The sequence below is a fragment of the Cloeon dipterum genome, chromosome X, assembly GCF_949628265.1.
Source record: "Cloeon dipterum chromosome X, ieCloDipt1.1, whole genome shotgun sequence".
NCBI lineage: Eukaryota > Metazoa > Arthropoda > Insecta > Ephemeroptera > Baetidae > Cloeon > Cloeon dipterum.
The window spans coordinates 13,102,462-13,123,629 of record NC_088790.1 but is presented as its reverse complement, the minus strand read 5'-3'; the positions used below and the strand labels follow the sequence as shown (position 1 = coordinate 13,123,629).

At 39.9% G+C, this 21,168-nt stretch overlaps 1 protein-coding gene and 1 long non-coding RNA gene across 3 annotated transcripts in view; one reads left to right on the top strand and one right to left on the bottom strand.

Annotated features, from left to right (window-relative positions):
• The window catches only part of cpx (complexin), a 102,427-nt gene extending 95,011 nt beyond the window's left edge, over positions 1–7,416 (bottom strand). The window contains exon 1 of one of the 2 annotated variants that reach the window (XM_065495457.1): positions 7,261–7,416. The gene's annotated coding sequence lies outside the window, so the exon portion shown is untranslated. The remainder of the gene's footprint in view (positions 1–7,260) is intronic. The other variant, XM_065495459.1, reaches the window with a different exon arrangement.
• A 6,395-nt stretch (positions 7,417–13,811) lies between these two features.
• LOC135944905 (uncharacterized) lies at positions 13,812–14,502 on the top strand. The gene is made up of 2 exons (XR_010575380.1): positions 13,812–13,999; positions 14,248–14,502. It is a non-coding gene; the product is annotated as an uncharacterized LOC135944905 (long non-coding RNA).
• The last annotated feature ends 6,666 nt before the right edge of the window (positions 14,503–21,168 follow it).

Sequence of the window (21,168 nt, the reverse complement as noted above, 5' to 3'; positions counted from 1 at the left end):
CAATGGCTGTCGTTGCCGTAAACAAGTTGCTTGCGTTTAACAAACTACAGAAAAGGCCACTTGGTGGATTTCGCTTGTTTGCTGCCCGGCTGCTAAAATAATGGCAGCGCAGCCCCGGGAGAATAAAACGCGATCGCCAATTTATTAGCTGCAGTTCATGAAAGCAATCAGTGTGTCTGTCAAGCAGCAGCGATACACATCCGCTCCGATCCGGCTGTCAGGCGTTGCGAACAACTTGGTTGGGCCCGGATTTCGCAGCGCCCGGAAGAAATGGCAGGAAAGCCGGCCTGTGCGGAGATTGACCGGGACGGTGAATGCCAACGGCACTCGACCCAATGGCAAGAGGTATTTTCAATTAACTGGCCGGTCAAAGAGCATTTCCCGTTGTCATTTTTTCTCTCCTCCGTCGTATAAAAAGCGCGGCAGCCAATTCCAGCTCATCCATTTTGCAGCCGCACGCACTGAATGGATATCCCCTTTCCTGCAGCGCGTATTGAATCATAAATTATTAAAGCCGCCCAACCTTTTTGTGGACGATCCGTCTTCTGTTTTCGTATATCACATTATTGTTGTCGGTGCAGCTTTCCCATTTGCCGTCGTTTTAATATAAGCCCTTGCCTAAAGCAAGGGGAGAAGAATGAAAGCAAAAGGATAAGTGGATGAAATACATCCTCTGCGTACCCAGGAAATAAAGCAAATGTTTTTGGAAGTCACTGTTTGCGATACTGGCTATAGTGTTTTAAGCGGCCGACAGGCACCAACATCAACCATTCATTGGTAAGTTCTGCTTTGACTCCGAGTTTGATCCTTGTCACTTCATAATATTGGTTTATAAAGTAAAATCTGAGATAACAACGTTTTTGCAATTTTCAAAAATTGTTTCTCTACAGAAACTAATTTTGAGTCAGAAATAAGAGCACGTATGTTGGTTAAAACTTGCGAATGAAGGGTATCATATCACCTCTCAACAATTTCAAAAACACAAAAATCTTTAATGCTGTATCTGAATTATTTTTCTATTCTTGTCTTAACATAAATTTACAGATAAAATTGTAGTTTTGTCCTTTTTAAAGAATGCTTGCTGATAATACAGCGATTTGAAATTTTGGCAGGTCAACGCAAAACATGGGGCTTTAAAATATAACAGATATAGCCTCAAAATAAGGATCACATTTTGAACTTCTAAATTTTATAAGATAGATTTCGTCAGTTGTACTATTTTTTCTTTTTATTTTAGCATGAGATTAAATTCAAACAGGTTAAAGCATTAAAATCATTTTCTTAGTTAACTTAACAAACTTATTTATAATTTTCGTGCACCTTATTCAGCATGAAATAAATATGAAACTGTGCAATCTGTCCCTCTATTAACATAACTCTCAGACTAGAAAATGGAATGAATTGATTGATGAGCCTCTCTGAAAATGGTCTCGTAATTTCCAGTGCATCCGAATGCACCATCATTTAATTCCGCCCTGCAATTAAAGCGTACTCAAGTGCATTTTTTCAGATTTTTCCGCTCCTGTTGCTGCAGGAGATGCACTCGGGCGGAGAAGAGGCACGTTTTCTCATTGGTATTATTAATCAAGTGGAGAGCAGTGCTGCCGACGCTCTCACTCACGGTTCGCCCCAAGCAAGCGACGGGGAAAAAAGAAATAATATATATACGCTCACCGTTGGTGCTGCAACAAACTTTATGGGCACTTTTTCCACCTCTCGCTCGCTCACTACAGTCCAATGGAGTCGCTCTCCTTTTCCAGAATTGATCTTTTCGCCGTGGCCCGGCATCCCGACGTCCCTTTTATCTCGGCGGGAGAGTGGGCCGGCGTGATTTTCCACGTTTCATTTGCGAGAGTGGACCGGACACTAAGTTAGCTGGCCGGGCACGGGCACATAAGATTCGAATTTCAAACGACACGCGCGCACACAGCAGCATCAAATCCTCTTTTCATTTTGAGCTGGTGTTTTAAGTGAAAAGCCGGACAGATTCACTCTGTCGACCGCGTGCACATCAAAGTGTGAAAGAATACATCGCCGTTGAAAGGGTTGCCGACGCATCTGCCATTAGCGACGTGCTACTTATGCCCAGTGGAGCCCGATGGAGCCAGATTTCGCACTTAATTCCATCCCGGCAAAGCGCAGCACACCGAAATATATTCCAATTCTAGAGATAGCGAGAGTGAGTGCGCGCTGTTCACCCTTCTGACCGTAAATTTTGGCCAGCCAAACCTTTTTGGGTGATTGGCCAAATTGCGATATGTTGACTCTGAGTGCGTCAGAGGTTTCTACCCCAATTGAAGCTAAATATAAATAAAAATTCTCTGTCAACAAGGAAATTCCTGTTGTTTGATAAAACACTCGGTTTTTGTTTGAACAACTTTAGTAACTTGGAAATATGAATTATTTAACATCATATCGACGATGGGATGGGAATATTCCATTGATCTATAGTCATATTCAATTTCAAAGGGAAGCAATAATTACACACATGTCCATTCCCTTCTCGTCTATCTATTATGTGCGGATGCTTTGGTGTCAAGTTTAATTTCGATCATCGCGTTAGCAGATGGTGTGTTGAGCAATCTAATAAATGTTTCCAAATGATGTCATTAAAACAATTATAAATCAATTATATCACCTATTGAAATATTTTTGAACGACAGTATGAGATCCAGAGTCATCATTCTTTCTGAGTTTTCCTCTTCTTTATTCTAGGGTCAGTTTTAAAGATGCGTTTTGCTTGAATCACGCCCAAAAACCTTCGAAAGAGCAACGAGTAGGAAAGTGTGGAGGCCGCGAATAATTTACAGAGACGCTCGCGCATTATAACTATGTAAGCCGCACAAACAAACCTGCTTTTGCTTGCGCGAGGCGAGCGGCTTGCTTTTGCTGCTGGATCTGTTTGCGAAATAAATATGTGCAGCTAGCCGGCCAAAACTCACCAGAAAATCCGACCACGCGCTCCGGCGAGCTGCAAAATTTGCTTGATCGCGCAACCGACGAGCCCCAGAGTTTCTGGCTGAGCGTAATCTCTGCCGGGCAAACATGCAAGAACTAACAACGACATTTTCAGGCTTCGTATCAAGGCACCCTTCTAAAAAAGGTCTTATTTGCAAACCATTAAATTTTTTTGGTCCTATTGGAGTAATTCTCTGAAAACACTTTTTTCCTTGTTTCAGTGCATGTTGTTTTTTGTTTTAAAAATCGCTCCATTTCTGGCTCTCTTCTTTTTAATCGAGAGGTAGCGATTTCCCCGGTCTTTTGGTGGTAAATGATTAGAAGTAGAAGTAAAATATTCACTATATTCATAATTTGTTTTGTTATACAGGATAAAGTTCAATCAGTCTGGTACAATTTTGGTGCGATTGTTCAGTACCAAAATTACCTGAATATAATAATTTGAATAATTTCGTCAAATTTTGGATTGTTACACTAAAAAAAATCTTAAAAAACCGGTTCTCACCTGAGACAGAAAAATTTCGTCTAATGATTATGGTGGTCACCTCAGGATGGCAACTTGAACGAGATATATTTTCTTTTCACAACTTCCAGTCTCAAAAGGGAGGCACAGCGCCGCGGACAAAGTGCACCCTTCACGAGGTGCTCCATTGCGACCGAAAAATCGCGGCTTCGAGATCAAAGCCCACAACCGATCTCAAGGTGAGAGGAAAGTGTTCGGTCTCAATTGAGATCCGATTTTTCGATCTCATAAATAGATTTTTTTAAGAGTAGCGCACTTCAAAATTTAAAGAAATGACTGTGCGATTATTCTCTTTAGGGCACATTTTCTTTCAAATTTTTTACCAGAAACGACAATATGAAAGCTCCTCAAGCAGCTCATTTCGTTTAAATATGAATGGGCAAAAGAAGTTCGACCAAAGTTTGATATTTTCCAGAATTTCATCCAATCAAAAATTCCATCCTACTAATTACTTTCCGCTCACATTGCAAAGTTTTGCGTTGACATGGGATATATGATTCTCGGCAGTCGGTATGCATGGTATAGCAATCACTATAATTATTATAAGAGCTCACGTCGCTCACCACAAAGCAGAGGCGGCAGCAGTAGGCTCTCGCATTATTACAAGTGTCTGCAGGCATATTCCGCGCGCGCGGTGTATTCATATAAATGTCGAATAGACATGAAATCTCTTATGCGAGCGCCCGTTTGCGGTTTCACATGCATAATGACGACTATTCCCTTGCGAAACTTAATCACCGTCCGCTGCGAGTCGGAAACCACGATCTCGAGACGCGCACTTGACGATGCCGCCGCTCTTCTTTTGATTAACAACGGAATGAGTGGCGCGGGCGACCCGCACTAATTGCGGAGAGGTGATTAATTAATGCCACGTTGCTCCGTGAGCGCTCCTGATTAAGACTCGAAAGTTGTGGATTATTTTATCATAATCCTCTCGCTGGAGCAGGGTTTCTCCAACATCACGAAGATAATTGTTTTTCGAGAATCAGGCTTTCCCAATTACAGAGGTACAACTAGTGTTTTATAACAGGATTCCGCCAGTTGGTAAATTACGTATTGTTCGAAGCCGTCAACAGATGGTGCGACTGTTCATTTACAATTTTTTAATAGTTACTCAGCAATATCATGCTATTCGATCCTGCTTCTAAAAATGCATTCTTGCCGTAAAAATGTTTTATTTGATGTCCTGGAAACTAAAAGTTAATTATTTTACATCAAAAATAGACATTAGCAGGATTGAATCTGAAATTACAGTGCAAAGTTACCGAAAAATCATAAATGAATAGTGGTGCCATCTGTTGGCTGCTTTGAATAATATAGTACTTCCCCAATTAGCAGATTGTCCAAATTTGGAGGGCATACTAATAAGATTTTGCTAGTTTTCTCATACTCTCTGGTCGATATCTGCTCCATATGGTGATCTATGAAAGACTTTTCTGAAAGCAAAATACATGAACAGGCAGACAGTTTTAATCCTCTTTTTGTCAAGGGTAAGAGGATTTTTCATCATTCCTTCCATATCCCTACTCTTTGAACTGTTAATTCTTAGAGCATTTCAAATTAATGTCTTTCGAAATGCAATATAAGCCAGCAAAACGTGCTTAGACTTTCAAAGGAATCTTGTCTGAAAATTCTTCAAGACATGTAATTAAGGCAATAAATTTCACTTGATACGCACAAAAATCGATCGTGCATCGTCGCCAGCTAATAAGTTTCCATGAAAAACGGCGTCAAGAAGAGAAGCGAGCTGCACGAAATGCCATAATTTCCTATTTGAATCCCACGGCGAATAAATCACGTCACTCTCCTCTAATGCTAGCAAACGTAACGTAAACACCCAGCAAAGTCGATTTGGCAGTCGCGTCAAGAACAAAAGCTAGATAAATCAGCGCCTCAAATCGTGCGCTCGGGCGGTCGCTTTTGCTCTAATTAATCAACGTCATCACTCGTTTGTAAGCAGCAGCCACAAGCTCGTCGGAACAAACTATCAATTAAGAGCGGCTGTGCAGCTAGCGGCAGTTCTGTAATTAATTAGTAATAACCGCGAGCGAACCGACTAGAGATCTGCTTACACAAATGCACTCGATGCTCCAATTTATTAATTAATTATGTGCTACGTTATCGTGCTCAGGTGAGATGACCACTCACGCTTGGCGGCTGGCTGCTGGCTACGACGTTATCAAACAAAAACAAAGGGAAACAACTCGAGAGCTGCCAGTCAACAGAGGTGCGTGAGTTTTAATCTCCGACGCTGCACGAAGGCTTTTGTGTGCACCGTATTTTCGCAACCTAAATATAAGGGACGATGCGTAGGAGGACGCGAAGAGGCACTTGGTGTGTACAACAAACGGACAGCTGCAGAAAAGAGCTTGGGCTTAAGTGACATACTAGGGCAAGCACAGTTTTTGTACGTTTTATTAAAGCTATTATTATTTACTTTTCCATTCTTTTACTTTTTTAAAATCTTGAAGTACTTGATTAATTGGGATATTTCAAAGGATTTACAAAAATTGTTTGTCTGAATTTCCACAACTGTTTTTAGCATATATAATACATAGTCTAAAACATACAGAATGCAAAAACAAAATTGCGATAGGAAAAATTTAAATCTTTTTGGAAAAATTAACTTGGCAGCCGAAACTATTAAGCATAAATATAGAGTAGACTTTCAACACGGAATGTCCGATTCTTCTTTTTCAATGAATGAATTCTCGATTGCAAAATTTTCAGCAAAATAAAACATATCTGTATAATGCTCAGTGAATACTGTTGGGGGAAAGTCTGATACTATCTTCATATTTTCAATCGCAGAATAGGTAGGGGGTTTCCTATTTATAATAGTATCAAATTCAATGGTTAAAAGAGTGGTTATTTCCAGAAATCTCCGGAAAAACACCCTCGTTATTTCAATTCTCTAAGATCAAGTTTCTGTATGTGCATAAACATTTTTCTGTTCCCCAAGTTAATGAGATTATGGTCTGTAAAGAGCTTAGCTCGGCATTCACGTTTCGAGTGGTGAGGAAACATTCTGAGTGCCGTGAAAAAACCTCTGAAAATGATATAAAAATAGTCGGTCGTGTCTTCTCTAATTAATAAACTCGGTAAGAAGCCGTGGAAGATAGGCAAAAAGGGGCAAATCTCGTACGCGATGGAGCAGTCGGTATAATGAGGGTATGGATTTTTCAATTGAGAGCAGTGTAGCGACGGGCCACCACGACGGCGGATTTTTGTTTTCTTTCCATATCTTTTGTTATTGCACGAGGTCTCATCAAAGTTTCTTACGCCCCAGGCATTAATAATGAGACACGTTGGTGGGTCCTTTCTGCGGGAGGCATGCGTAATGAAGGCCGACGGGGGGAAAAGGGCAGCCGAAATTCTCACAAATTTAGTAGGTCAAATGTCAACAGCCGCGAGCGGACAGGAGCAAGGGGTGGGCCCGTCCGCCGACGGGGGGAGCAAACCGAAAGAGCGGGCCCATCGTCGTTCGGGGTCAGAGGCAGAGGCACACGAGGAGGCAAGACGGACGGATATGGCGGGTCATCTATTTGCAGCATGCACATGGGGAAGGGGGTGTGACCGGCGGGCGACAGACTGGCAGAGAGAGAAGGCAGGCAGGCAAGGCAAAATGGAGGCGCGCAACCCCGCCTGGGCGGCCCCGTCGGCGCCGGCGGCGCCGCCGCGGCGGGCCGACGGCACCGTTGGGGTCCAGGGGTGGGCCCCGGAACCCCGTGGGGGGCCGCCGACGGGGCCGGCGCGTGCTGCTATCGATCGACACTCACCAGGGTCAAGATTGCAGTCGGGAGCAGAGGGAGCGCACAACGCTTTTGCTTCTCTCGCTGCTCGGCGAAATTTTGAGCGAGAGCACGAGCCGAACGCGCTTGGCAGGCGGCAGCAGCGGGCAGCGCCGGCGAACGGAGGCGGCGCGCGCGACCCTCTCCCGCCCCCTTCGCCCCGCTATCGACCACCCCGACCGTGAGACACGCGAGGGGATGCGCGCACCAGCGCGCGGCCTGCCGAAATAATCGGCTGATTAATAACCGGTTCATCGCACCTATTCTCTTTGAACTGGACCCGGCAATGCCAATAATTTTTTTTGAACCACCTACCCGCATTTCCCCGAATTTCACTTTAAAAGCTTTGCGCTGATGCCCCCAATGCGCAGCTTCTAGCTAAAGCAAATTATCACGATAGTTAGTGTAAAGCGCTAACGTTATGAGCGTCATAAACTGCTGGCATTGATTTCCCATTCAGCGATAAACAGTGTGGTCAGATTTTCGGTCCCATCAGATTTGGAATGTCGTAAAAGACCCGTTTCACTGTCTCATCCAGTTTCCGCATTTTTGGTTTGATTCGACCACAGAGAAAATTATGCAACCGTCTCGACACAACTGTCCCGCGGGTAGCATAGCTTTAATATTCTTAGCACGTGGTTAAACTTAACAAATTTTAAGAAGGAATTACAAGATGAAAAATGGTGTGTCCTTAATTGCTTTTAGATTTATGAATGGAACGTGCATTTGTGAACATTCTATTCTTTTTTATTCTATTAATTTTAAACTTTTGGATGGGTGGCATAATTTAAATTAATCCCTTATATGCATTCTGAATATCAGCTGATTTGACTTTCCGGGCTTATCCGCTCTCAATTTGCAAAATCAAACCTACAAAAGATGTGGAACGGCATGTGGACCATGCAGTTTAAAACAATTGACTGATCTTGGCTGCTGGTAAGAGGCTCAAAACTACAAAATTCTAAAGGTATATTTCAGCAGATATTGATGTTGTTATTATCCATAAAAAAACTAGAATTAAAGGAATATTAGATATTATTCTACATTTATATGAGTTCAAGATTTAATTTTATTTTATGACTAGAACAAGATCGTTTCTTCTGATTTTCCTTAAAATTTCCACTCAAAATTTGTGAATAGACCGAAACGAAAAATGCAATGCTGATAAAAAAAAAATGTCGATAATATCAATTCAATTATCTCCTTATAATATGTCTTATCTTTTTTTCTTGACTGTTGTACTCTTTGAATTTTTAATAAAGTTTCCATTTCATATCAAGGCTCTCATGGAAACAATAAGTTTACTGTGTATTGATTAAAAGAGTTTGATGGGAAAACCGATTGTTCTGTGGTCTGAATCCAATCGCACTTTTTTCTGTCCATTTCAGTCCGACTGTAAAAACGTCCAAAGCAAAGCCCTAAATAACTTATGGGCCACATTGATTCTCGATATTCCGTATTTTCTCGAGCGTACTAAGTGACCTACTTTTGTCAGAAGTTTTAGTGGGTGTGCTGGCCCGATAAGCACGGGGCTCTCTTCGGCCGTGATGCCAAATTTGTGTGCGTAATATGTGTGGGCGCGAAAGTTTTGCTCGATACGATTCAAAACAAATATTTCAGTGCGTGTATCTGCTTTGTACTCTACTGAATTTCCAAGTTTTTTAATCATACTTCCCTCAATTTCATTTCTTCTGGATAAAAATACAGCATATTGTTGTTTGTTCACTGACAAAAAAAATTGATTTATGCTGGGATGCTGAAAAGATAAATTACTTTTATTTTCACCTTTTTACAAAGCGCTGCTGGGTAGGATTTTTTTCCAAAGCGCCGAAACTCCCTTTCAACGATCTCTTTGTTATGTTATTTTCATTCAACGAAGGGGGAAATATTTCACCATTGGAAAAATTAATCACTGACTCCCAGCGGTGGCCAATGAAATCTCGCCTAAGGCTACAATGATGGGCCCTCTTGAATTTAAATTAACTCAAACAGGCAGCGCGTGCCGGCTTATCTCCGCCATGCAAAAGCATAAAGTTCAGCATAGTTCCTCTGGGCAACAAATTGAGAGTGACGCGGCAGCAGCAACAACAACAACAACAACACACACATATACACACACCGACACACACACACACACACACACACACACACACACACACACACACACACACACACACACACACACACACACACACACACACACACACACACACACACACACACACACACACACACACACACACACACACACACACACACACACACACACACACACACACACACACACACACACACACACACACACACACACACACACACACACACACACACACACACACACACACACACACACACACACACACACACACACACACACACACACACACACACACACACACACACACACACACACACACACACACACACACACACACACACACACACACACACACACACACACACACACACACACCCACACACACACACACGCACACACACACACACACACACACACACACACACACACACACACACACACACACACACACACACACACACACACACACACACACACACACACACACACACACACACACACACACACACACACACACACACACACACACACACACACACACACACACACACACACACACACACACACACACACACACACACACACACACACACACACACACACACACACACACACACACACACACACACACACATACACATACAAAAATACGCCGGAATTTTTCCATGAATTTTAGAGTGCACTTGATAATTTCGGGCTGGTGGAGGCACAAAAGCGGCCGACTTCAAGGGTTGCCGCATGCCACAACCGCGTGAAATTTGCGCTGCACTGAAAGCATCAGCCTGGAAGGTGGAAATGGAATTTTGCGGACAAAGCATGCAGCCAAATGAGTTTTTAATCGAAACATTTGTTTGAACGTAGTGCATAATTATGTGGTAAATTTTCTGCCAAATTAGCTTGACGTGTGTTTGTCCAGGTAGAAAATTAAATGTAGTTTTAAAGGGAATAAAACCATTCACGAAACGAGTTTAATCTTAATGGAAGGAAATTTACTGCATTGTGGATTTTTAACTCTAAATGATGACCTGGATACACCTGATGATGTTGAAGCATGCTGAATAAATTACAAGAATGATATCATAAAAATTGTTCTTAAGAAAAGAGAATTAGTATCCAAAAATGATTTTTAGGTACCTTCTCTGCATGCCAAAAAGGGTACAGACCGGAATTCCCGATCCTGGCTAAAAGTGGAATAAAAATGTAATATTATTTAAATGGGTGATTGTTCATGCTGAAAATCAGAACTGAATTAAATGAAAAGTGTACAAACAATATTCAAGAAAATTACAAGCAGTTAACTGCATAAACGTGCCTTTTTTAATTTGGTTAAAGACACAATAAATGTTTCAGTCATGGGGCGAGAGAGCAACTTTTGTTAAATTTAAAAAATGCGTGCCACCATTTATTTAAAATTTTAGGACCCTACTAAACCGATGTTTTCGAATAATTCCTGCTATTGCTAATTTGAAACAAAAATTAATCCTTCCAATCGCAACTAAAACATATATTTAATGTATAAAATTCAGCACAAAACTTACTCGATTTAATCGCGTTGGGCTTTGTGAAATCATTAATAATTGTTTATTCTCCTCACTGTGTGAAATCAATTTAGTTTTTGGTACACTAAATGAAATTTTATCTCAAATGGCCACAAAGGCTGTGCTGCCTGACGAGCTGCGAAGGTCAATTTCACCTGCACAGCAACGTGTATTTGCGGGTTGAGTGGTGATAGGAGCAGTGCGCCAGGAAAATAAATATAGACAAAAATATCGACTGAATAAAGATCTGCAGAGAAAATAGTTGGAATTATAAGCAAAACGAGTTACTTTTCATAAAAATTACTCGTTGAAAAGAGTAAATCTAGTCCATCTTTGCATTTAAATAGTGTAAGTGTTGAAGTGCCCGAAAACTGTTTTCAAGTTCAAAGCTACCGCCGGTGGAATGACCTCCCACCGAATCTGTGTCTCAACGAAAACTTAAGTGCATTTAAAGAACTCTTAAAAGAACAGTTTTTCAAGAAATATTGAATCAATGTCTCACTGTCTAATAATTATGTTCCTATTATTGAATTTAATTGTCTGGATATAGCAATGTATGGGGCAAAATAGCCCTGCAGAACCATAATAAAGATCATTTGAAACTAAATAGAGGGAGTTGAGACGTCTCAAGACTCACATAATTGCGTGCATGTTTTATTATGCTCAAAAAAATTGTGGTGTGATTCCAAATCTATTTGTCAACATTTTTAAAGCTAGAATTGTGAATAAACCTACCATTTTCGCTTTTTTCGTATATTTTCAGAAAGAGGGCATAGTCATTAAGATAAAAGTAAGCATGCAATTGGTGCTCTGAAAAGTGTACGTGTTGTTATCAAGTTTCAAGTTATCGAGTAGTGTTCACTATCACAATTTGGCGAGCAAGAAGCTCGTGGATATATTATACTTTTTGTTTAAATATGATAAAAAAATGTGCACTAGTGCGATGGATATCTTGCTTATTGCGTTGCATTGTAGCTAAAGTAATGTGTTTTGGTCTGTTTGGAGCAGTAAAAATTTGGAAGTGCTGGTTTTTACCAATCCAGAATGCCTGAATGGTCTCACGGGACAATTTTAGTAAACGGAGTCAACAGAAGTCGTGATTTTTTCATGTGTTTACGTTTTTAACATTATATTCTTATGCCTAAATCAATTTAGTAATAGGTTATACACGAATATATTTCAAACATCTCATTACATTTTAGATTAAACCGCAATCAATGCCTACAATGAGAGTTTTAAATGCGAAGAGCTAACATTTGCTGGCTATATTCTGTAAACATATTTTGAAATGTGTCAAACTAAAAATTTAGTTAAAACAGTCATAATCCATCAGCATTATTTTCAAAGGATATCAAGAAAACTTTACAGTTGAGACCAAACTCGCCAGTCTAAAAAAACGCAATAACTGAAACAAGCAGGTTAAATAAAATGTGAATTAGAAAAAAATCCAAGAAACATGTCAAAGTTTTCACTTTCAGAATTTCTTGCAATTAAAAGCGTTTTGATATTTTTCCATAATTTTTCACACAGAAAAAGTAATTTATTTCGGAATGTAAAAAATTCAAATGAAGCGGAAATAATTATATATGCTTGCTCAATGCAATTCAATAAAAATTAATTTTGGAAATATAAAAACCCTGTAGAGAATTACGTACAACTCCTTCAGCAAAAAAGTTGAAGGCCACCAGTAGAACAAACAATACAGCACGTGTTATTTAAGCGCACTACTCGTTATTTGTTATCGCGTTGTAATTAGTTAGTGAGAAAGGAAGTCAAACGTACTATAGCGACACGAGGGGGAGCGTCATTGGTCAATTTTTAGGTGTACGTGTCCCTTGGTACTGAGTGAGGTATAAAAAGGACTGGACAAACTCAAAAACTTCAGTTTCAACGTAGACATCGTTACACGGACAGAGATATGTTACGAACCTTAATCGTCGGTTTCGCCCTCCTTGTAGGTGCCCATGCAGGAGTTATAGACTTCGATGAAGCCTTTGAAGGTGAGTTATTCGTGCCTGAATATTCCATTTTATTTATTTTATGCTATACAGGACGATTCACTGGAGGTGCTAATGTTACTTCACTCCAGGAGACTGGGTACGTCGCAACTATTATGGCATCAAGCATAGTATCTTGAGCAGGCACCTCTATTTGCGGCGGTGTTATAATCAACACAACTTTGGTCCTGACTACAGCAACTTGCATGTACAAGTATGTAATAAATATATTTGGTTAACATGTTCTAAATAATACTAATTTTAAATGTGGATAGCAGAATTAATAGAACAGTGAAAATTCAAATTTTGGGAGAGTGTTATACCTAATAAAAAAGTATAAAAATATTTATTTGCACTCCTTCAGAACAATATCGAAACACTTTTCAAAGATTTTTGTTCTAAAAAAATGAAACGATAATTATTGCTTTTAGTCCTCAGGAAATTTGGTCAAATACTTTAGATGAAGCTGCAAACTCACATTTTTTCTGAAACATATTGGATTTTAAATATTATACTTATTTAATTGAATAAGAATGATCTCGTGCACAATTAATACAAATAAAATAGCAAATATATCAACACTTTTCCATCAGGAAGCAAATAGCCCTGTTGTATGCTGGAATTCAGGACGCATCTCCTCAGACAAACAATTCAGCCAACGCCCAGGTGGTGTACATGGTTGATAAAGTCATCAATCCAAATTGGGAAATGAACACAGGGCTGAACGATATCGCTTTGGTTAGAGTTTCCCCCCCCCCCCATTCTACTTTAATGGTCAGTAATGAGTTTTTTCTTTTTAGAAATGATTTTAAACCATGTTCATTTTTTTATTCTTAGAATACGTGTATCCGATCGCCTTACCAAAAAGTTCAGTAGTCAAGGGTGATGCCGTGGCCAAAGTGGGCAACTTGACTTGGTTCTCCTTTGGTTCCAACAATAATACTGCAGATAATGACCAGTTTACAATGAAATTTGCCAAAGTTACATACATGTCTTCAAAGGCTTGCAACGCCTTTTACAACAAGCCTCCCTATTGGTTCAGCGTTCCTGCTTCGATGTTGTGTTTGAATTTAACGGAAATTGGATACTGCGATGTAAGAATTTATTTAATTTTCACTGGGCTACTTGAAGTTAAGTTATTTCTTGACGCGATCACAATTTTACTAAAAACCTTGCTATCCGCTACGAAAGCTTTGTGACAACTCCTATAGAAATTAATTTTGTTTCTCTTGACATTTAGATTTCTATGCCCAAGCGACCGATTCAAGTCATTTTTATTCCCCCTAATTCCACCAATGAATGTCAAAAAGCGACTGATCGTCTGATGGTATTTAATTTTTAGAGGGACAATGGTTACCCACTCATTGGATACGCACAGGATACAAAAACCAAGGTTTTTAAACCTTTTCTCGTCGGTTTGGCAGCCCAGGATCGGGACAATCTTTGTCCTCAAAACTCATCGGCGACTTACTTCAACACTCCAGATTTATTCACCAGATCGATTCATCCTACAAGTGGATCGCAGCAAACGGAGGCCCATCAGTGCAATGATTCAACAGAACTAAATTTGTTGAGGAAATAAAATTTTAGACATCAATTATGGTATTTCAATTGATTTGAAAAAGCAAACAATTCAGCAAGGACAAACGCCATCTTAGCTCATTCTCCTACAAATTGACGGATAAATTTATTTTATGTAACAATAAGATTGGTGACCCCTTGATAGCGAACAACTCGCGAATAATCCGTGACCTAATAACATGGTGTACGAGTTACAAGAACGTTCGGGCCTCATTGGAGGAAGCCCAGTCCAGAAAAGGATCACCTACTCATATTCCAGCCCCCGCACCAGGGTCATTTATTCAAACGCTGGACTTCCCGTGAAAATATTTATGTAAAGGTGCAAACCAGAAAGAAGTGAGTAGGAAGAAAACTCCCAAATCCGAATGGACTCGTCAATGCAAGGCAAGAGAGAAAAATGTAGGCGCAAATCAACCCGCAACATCTTGCTCTGCTGATCCGCAATCAAATCACTTTTAACCTAAACATTGATCGGATTCTCACACTGCAAGTGTACTCAACATTGCATGCGTTCAACAATGTGAGCCAACGGCTTGGTAAATTATTGAACTACTTGTTCTACCATAGAATATGCGATGCATGAGTTGATTCTGATTTTAGAAATTTAGAGTTTTAGAATTTTAAATAAACGGGTTTTCCTCCATAGCTATTAATGTTTTTTATCGAATTTATTGATTTTTTTTAATTCAGATCAAAATTTCTCTTTATCTTCTGAAAAATATTAAACATGATTGAGTAAACCGTATTTCTTACACATTTTATTTCATCTGGCAGCCTTAGCAAGGAACTCTCGTGCATCCCTAGCGCGTGCGGGCCTTATAATGTACGCACGCTTGGATGGCGTGTCGAGAGGCTGCTTTTTGCGTTTGCCTGATGGAGCTTGTGCGTTTATTGGCTGACAATAATTGATGGGCCCTGAACGATTCGCCATCAAAGCGCCTCAATAGACTGCTTTTAATTGAATTTTCTGCCGGAGGCGGCCAAATTTTCCAAAAATCACCGCGCACGCCGCACCATCAGCGCGCGTCGAGTGCTTTCGCTCCGCAGAATTCTCGGTTTGATGTGGTGCCGCGTTGGCCCTGAATCCAATTACTCTCTCACAAACTGGATTGCGCCAGAATTAGGTTTGTAGCTTACCACGCATATATACATGATGATCATGAAGACGGGTATACTTTGCACTGCTTTGATGGCCCAAGCAAGCTCGTCTATATGCTGCCGGAAAGTCATCAACACCGCGTAATGTGTGCACTTTGCAGTTGAATATTTACAAATTTTGGATTTCACGAGGAAGAACAATGTGGTCGTTTGATTCAATACTAGAATTAGATTAGATTGAAATTTAACGACAGATTAACAGACAGGCCAGAGTGTAATTATTTTAATGAGTATGCAGCACGAATTTCAACTATTGAGCTTTTTTATGTATTCAGGTGCTAGGTTCGAATTTCGTAACTCCACAACCAAGCTATTTGATTTTTAATTGAAATAAATTATTGGCAGTTGTTTTAGGGTAAAAAAGGGCAATGTTTAAAAATACTAAAATTTAGCGCCCAATAATTCTCGAGCGGGATTGACGCAATTGTGAACATTCTTGCCTTTTTCCCATTGATCAACTTTCATGTTTAACCAATTTAATCGATTTATAGTACAGATGAGAGAGACTGTTTTCAGCAACTTTAATGTAGCGTTTCCATGAGTCGTGCGTAATCCATGTTGTTATACTGAACTTCGGGTCCTATTCCTACATTTTTGATTGCGTCATTATCTAGCAAATAAAAAAATAGTCAGCTGTGTGAAATTTCAAGATTATTTTACAGGGCAAATGTTTTCTTAACTATTCATGTTTTTCGCTTGAGCAATACGTGGATTGAATTTGTACGTTTTACTAACTCTTGTCTAAATCTAAAAATATGGCCACAAACAAAAAATAATTAAAAATCAGATAATGCAGATCTTCTCAAAAAATAGTTGGCATCATTTTTTCTTGAGATTATTTCAATTTAACAAGAGTGGTTAACCACCAAATAGGGTGCAACTTGTTAGGTAATTCCCCCTAAAGCAAAAAACTGCCGATTTGCAGAATGCTAACAATAATGGAACTGTCGCTTTAAAATTGTGCAAATTTGAAATCCAATTTGTTACGGCACATTTGGAAAATTTTAGATACAACTTTATTGTTCTTTTTTAAAATTTATGATGTACCTTCCCTCTCTTGGAGATGGACCAGAGGCAGAGGCAAGGCAGATAATGTCCTCCAATCAATTTTTTTAAACTGATCGATGTTCCCTAACACGCAGCGCTAATAACCAGGACATCAATCAATACAGAAAAGACAACCCTCATGTTACAATTCGAGATTTCCCTGAATCTTCCTCTTCCTTAAATTTCAGTAAATCTTTAATATTAGTTTTCAACTGCCAGTAGTGCCAGTGAAGAGGGAAAATAGCTTGTCAGCAGGAGCAAGTTCAGCAATACTTGAAATCCTTGGCAGAAACTGATGATTCGCACGTAGTACCGTCGAGATCGAAAAAGCATTGCGTGAAGAGCTGAGAGCTTTCTTAGCTCTCCCCCTCGGCCGCGGCTAACCCTGGGGAGTGTACACTACTCCATTCATTCAAAGTGTATGTGCCATCGGAACGAACATTAGCATACCTGCAGTGGTGTCGTGGTGGGTAAAAGCGCGGCGCAAGTTGGGGGGAGCAAAGAACCAACATAACAAAGTAGGTCATCTCTGGTTTGTTTTGCCATCCGCTCGTCGTTTCAAAAGCCACGCCTGACTTGCATTTGTTCCGCGGGGATTTTGCGACTTCTATTATGCATGCACAATACCACAGCCGTCGGTTTTGCCCTTTTCGACGGGAAAAATACAATTGGTGCTCGCAGAATTGGAGGTTTAGCGGACGAACTTGCAACGTGAAAAGCTGGCATTCATTATTTACACACGTTTGACAAAAAATACTGGTCACTTTTTATTCAGACGGAGAATGAAGTTGTGCAGGAACCGCTGCAGGGAAAAAGGTGAAAATACAACATTTTTTGGGAATTTAATTTTAAAATTACAGACAATCCTTTCAAATCAAGACAATCTGCCATTTTTCCTTGAACAAGGCTGTTTGAGGAAAAACTGTTAGCTGGATTTTCGACAAATGCGTATAAAATTTTAAAAAAACACACATCGAAACAAGCTTCCCTCTTTCATACATTTTTTACCAAGCAAGAGACAAGGACCAACTATCAGGGCAACAGAATAAGCGTGTGCTGATCTTCACCTGCTTTAAAAATGATGAAGACGCCAAATGTACTGTGGTGGCTGGTTCCGTCGGAATCGTCATTTTCAAACTATTGTGTGCCAGTAAAAAATTAATATTAAATATTTAAACATCCACGTCCACGCCCAATACACGGATGCAAAGGAGTAAAAAGCAATGTTATGACCCTAGCAGATTGCACAACCTTGCTTTCAAGAGTATCGCAACTATGCATATCAGTTTTGTGAATATTACACCCATTTCATGTTTAGAGTGTACAGCACGGGCAATTTCAAGCTCGGCCGCGTTTTCATTGGCCGGTGCCTTCAATCTAGATCTAATTATTCCCAGCCGAGATTGCCTCATGTGCTCTCTCCACTTGTAAGCAAGGCAGATGCTGGCTGATAGGGCGAAAGGCCACGGGAGAGTGAAGCGCAGTACTTTTTATCACACAATACAATACAGATTTCATCACAAACCTAATTTTCATGAGAGAAGAACAGAAAAGCCTCGGCCCTGAAAGAAATGCTCCAAGGACCGCTTTTGCAAATCGAAGGAAACCCCCTTTAAATAATCAGTTTGGGGACATCTGCATTCCTAAAAGGGAAAATACTCTCCTAAAAAGGAAGTAGTGAAATGGTAACAATTGTACTTTGTGGGTCGATTGGAATCTAATCAAAATAATACCAAAAAACAATTGATATCAAGTGGACATTCTTTGCATACATTAATAGAAATTTTTTAGACTGATTTTGGAGTAAAACAGTTGGTTTTAGACGGTTTCTTAGATAATTTTGCTTTGCCTTTAATATAATTAATTTGTAACTTACAATTATCAACGGAAAATATACATTTTTCATCATTTTTAAAAGGTTTAATTTCATTGAAGAATGTTTCCTCTGGACTAAATATATATTTTTTAAGAGGGAGCCACCAAAAATTGCATTTTTTCATCAGACAAAGCTCTAGAAGAGAAAGTTTCCGAATCGAGTATTATATATTATGTGGTCTAAAACATTTTAAATTTGGATTGTATTGCAGGTTTCTGGCTACTTATATTTTTATTGTCGAATTGATTGTTTTCTTTTCCTTGCAACATGGAAATTCGCGTTTTGTTGTAGAGCTTTTTGCAATTTGAAAGTATATATGTATTTATTTAGAAAATTATACAAGTCCAGCCAATTCAGAATGAAATATCGGCTGGTTCTCGCTCAGCAGCTACATCAGCAGCAATTTAATAAAAAATAATGTGCATGGTAGTTTTGTCGTTTACAAAAATACAGTGTGCATAAAAATATTACAAATAACACTACCAAGACAATTTCCACCAGTCAAACCTTCCATTTTCACGTCAACTTTGGCCAGATTTAATTGTGACCCGCCATTGTTTTGGGGCGCATACTTTAAGTTAATGAACGTCATGAACTATCTTGAAATAAACGCAGTCTCAATCTCATGCCTTTTTAACAGATTTCAAAATTAAGTGATTATATCACAGGAATAAATGACCCTTCTAGCAGAATCGTGCTGGACTTTAGTATACGCGTTGGCACAGGATAACGAGATCGAACGGCATAAAAATTCATCGTCACGGATTTCATCAGCTTTTACGGGACACAATAGATATTCCTTCAATTTCCTCTACGCCTGCTGCCTCAATTCACGATCGCCTCTTTGTTACACATTTTCCAGCGCTGTCTCGCAATTTTATTGAGGCTGCGGCCGTTCGAAACACAAACACACATTTTCCTGGAGCCAGACAAGGAAACATGCATGTCATAAACCTCAATCCCCTGGCTCGATCTCTTTTCCATCATGTGCACATATCGAGGTCCGCACCGAACGGGCACACAAAGCAGTATTACGCTCGTCAGCTGCCAGACAATGCTGCAAGCCGGCAGAAAATGGCTATGCAACCTGCATGACAAGCCGGTCAGGCTGGTGCTCGCTCTCCCGAGTGTTTGCATTTGGACGGCTCTTTTGTCGAACGCACGTACATAATAATGCCAATGCAACCGGGGAATCGATGTATTAAAAAATAATACGAACAAGCTTGCAACATTTCTCTATGGACAGATGGGAATTCTGTCTGGAGATTGCAACAAGGATTTGAGAATGAAAAGCTTATAATTTCTATTATTTATCTGAATAGCGTAAGAGATTCTTAAAAAAAACCAATACAGTTTTATTGATTTTATAAATAATTAAAGCTGCAAATAAGCAAAAAGAGAAAAGTCAATTTTCGACACATAATCTGCTACGAAATATTTCTCAAATAAAGTAAATATTATGCTTTGCTGAAATTGCCGTTCTTTTCTCACAGTAAAGAATTAGTCAATTAAATTTTAGAAATAAGTAAACAAAAGTAATTTAGAGCGAGTTTTTAAAGTTAAAAATATATATATTGGGTGGTGAGTGAACACATTTGGTATGATGTTTTGCTATAAACTATAGCAGGTGGATACAAGTAATGGGAAGTAGCACCTTCTTTCAGCTCATTAAGAGAGGTTAATATGTATCTAAAATCTAAATATCAAATATTTTAGGGTGCATCATTTTTTGCAGATTCTAAAAAATAGACTGAAAATTGGATTGAAACTCGTTAACTTTGTTGGAGATGAGCTAAAACCATTCTTCGACAACGCATGCCTTTCGCACGTAAAAAGATTCCCGTTGGATTGATCTACCTGCCTGTTCAAAGCCTACAACATAAATCACTTTCAACCGAAGCTCTATTTGAATTATGAATCCACTTTAACGAGGTACAACAAAAATCTACACAGTGTTTGTTGGCATCAAAAATATGCACAGGCCTTCGGGGCTAAATGTTTGATCCAGGTTTAACCCGGCAAAACTGCGTGCATATTTCACTTTGCTGCCCTGAGTCTCATTTGGGGTCATGCCGAAAATCCAAAAACAATATTTTGCCAAACTCTAATTATCGTTGGGAAATCTCAATTTCGCTAATGTAAACAGACGCGGAACAGCGAAAGGCGCGCGATTCGGTGTTTTACGCGGGGCAGGATACACATCGATCGCTTCGAAAAGCCAGCCGTAAATTATGAGCCGCTCACCCTCTGGCTGGCGCACGGTGTTTTGTCCAAAAATTAATGACTCAAGAGCTTCGTTCGCAAATCCGTCGCGGTGCGGGCGCACGGCAATTTAGCGGCATAAATCACGAGCATTTTACAACTTGTCATCGCAAGCGCACGTCAACCATCCGTCCTTGCAGCCGCGGCTGCTCAAAACGCACAAGGCAATTATGCGCAGTGCAAATGACGCGTGCAAAGCACGGGACAGCCCTCCCAACCCACCCTTCTCACTCACTCATTGCTGAAACCGCTCAAGTGCGCAAATTCATCATTCATCAGGTGGATACATGTTTAACGGCAATTGGGCCGGAGAGGCTTGTTATTGTGATGAGTATTGAA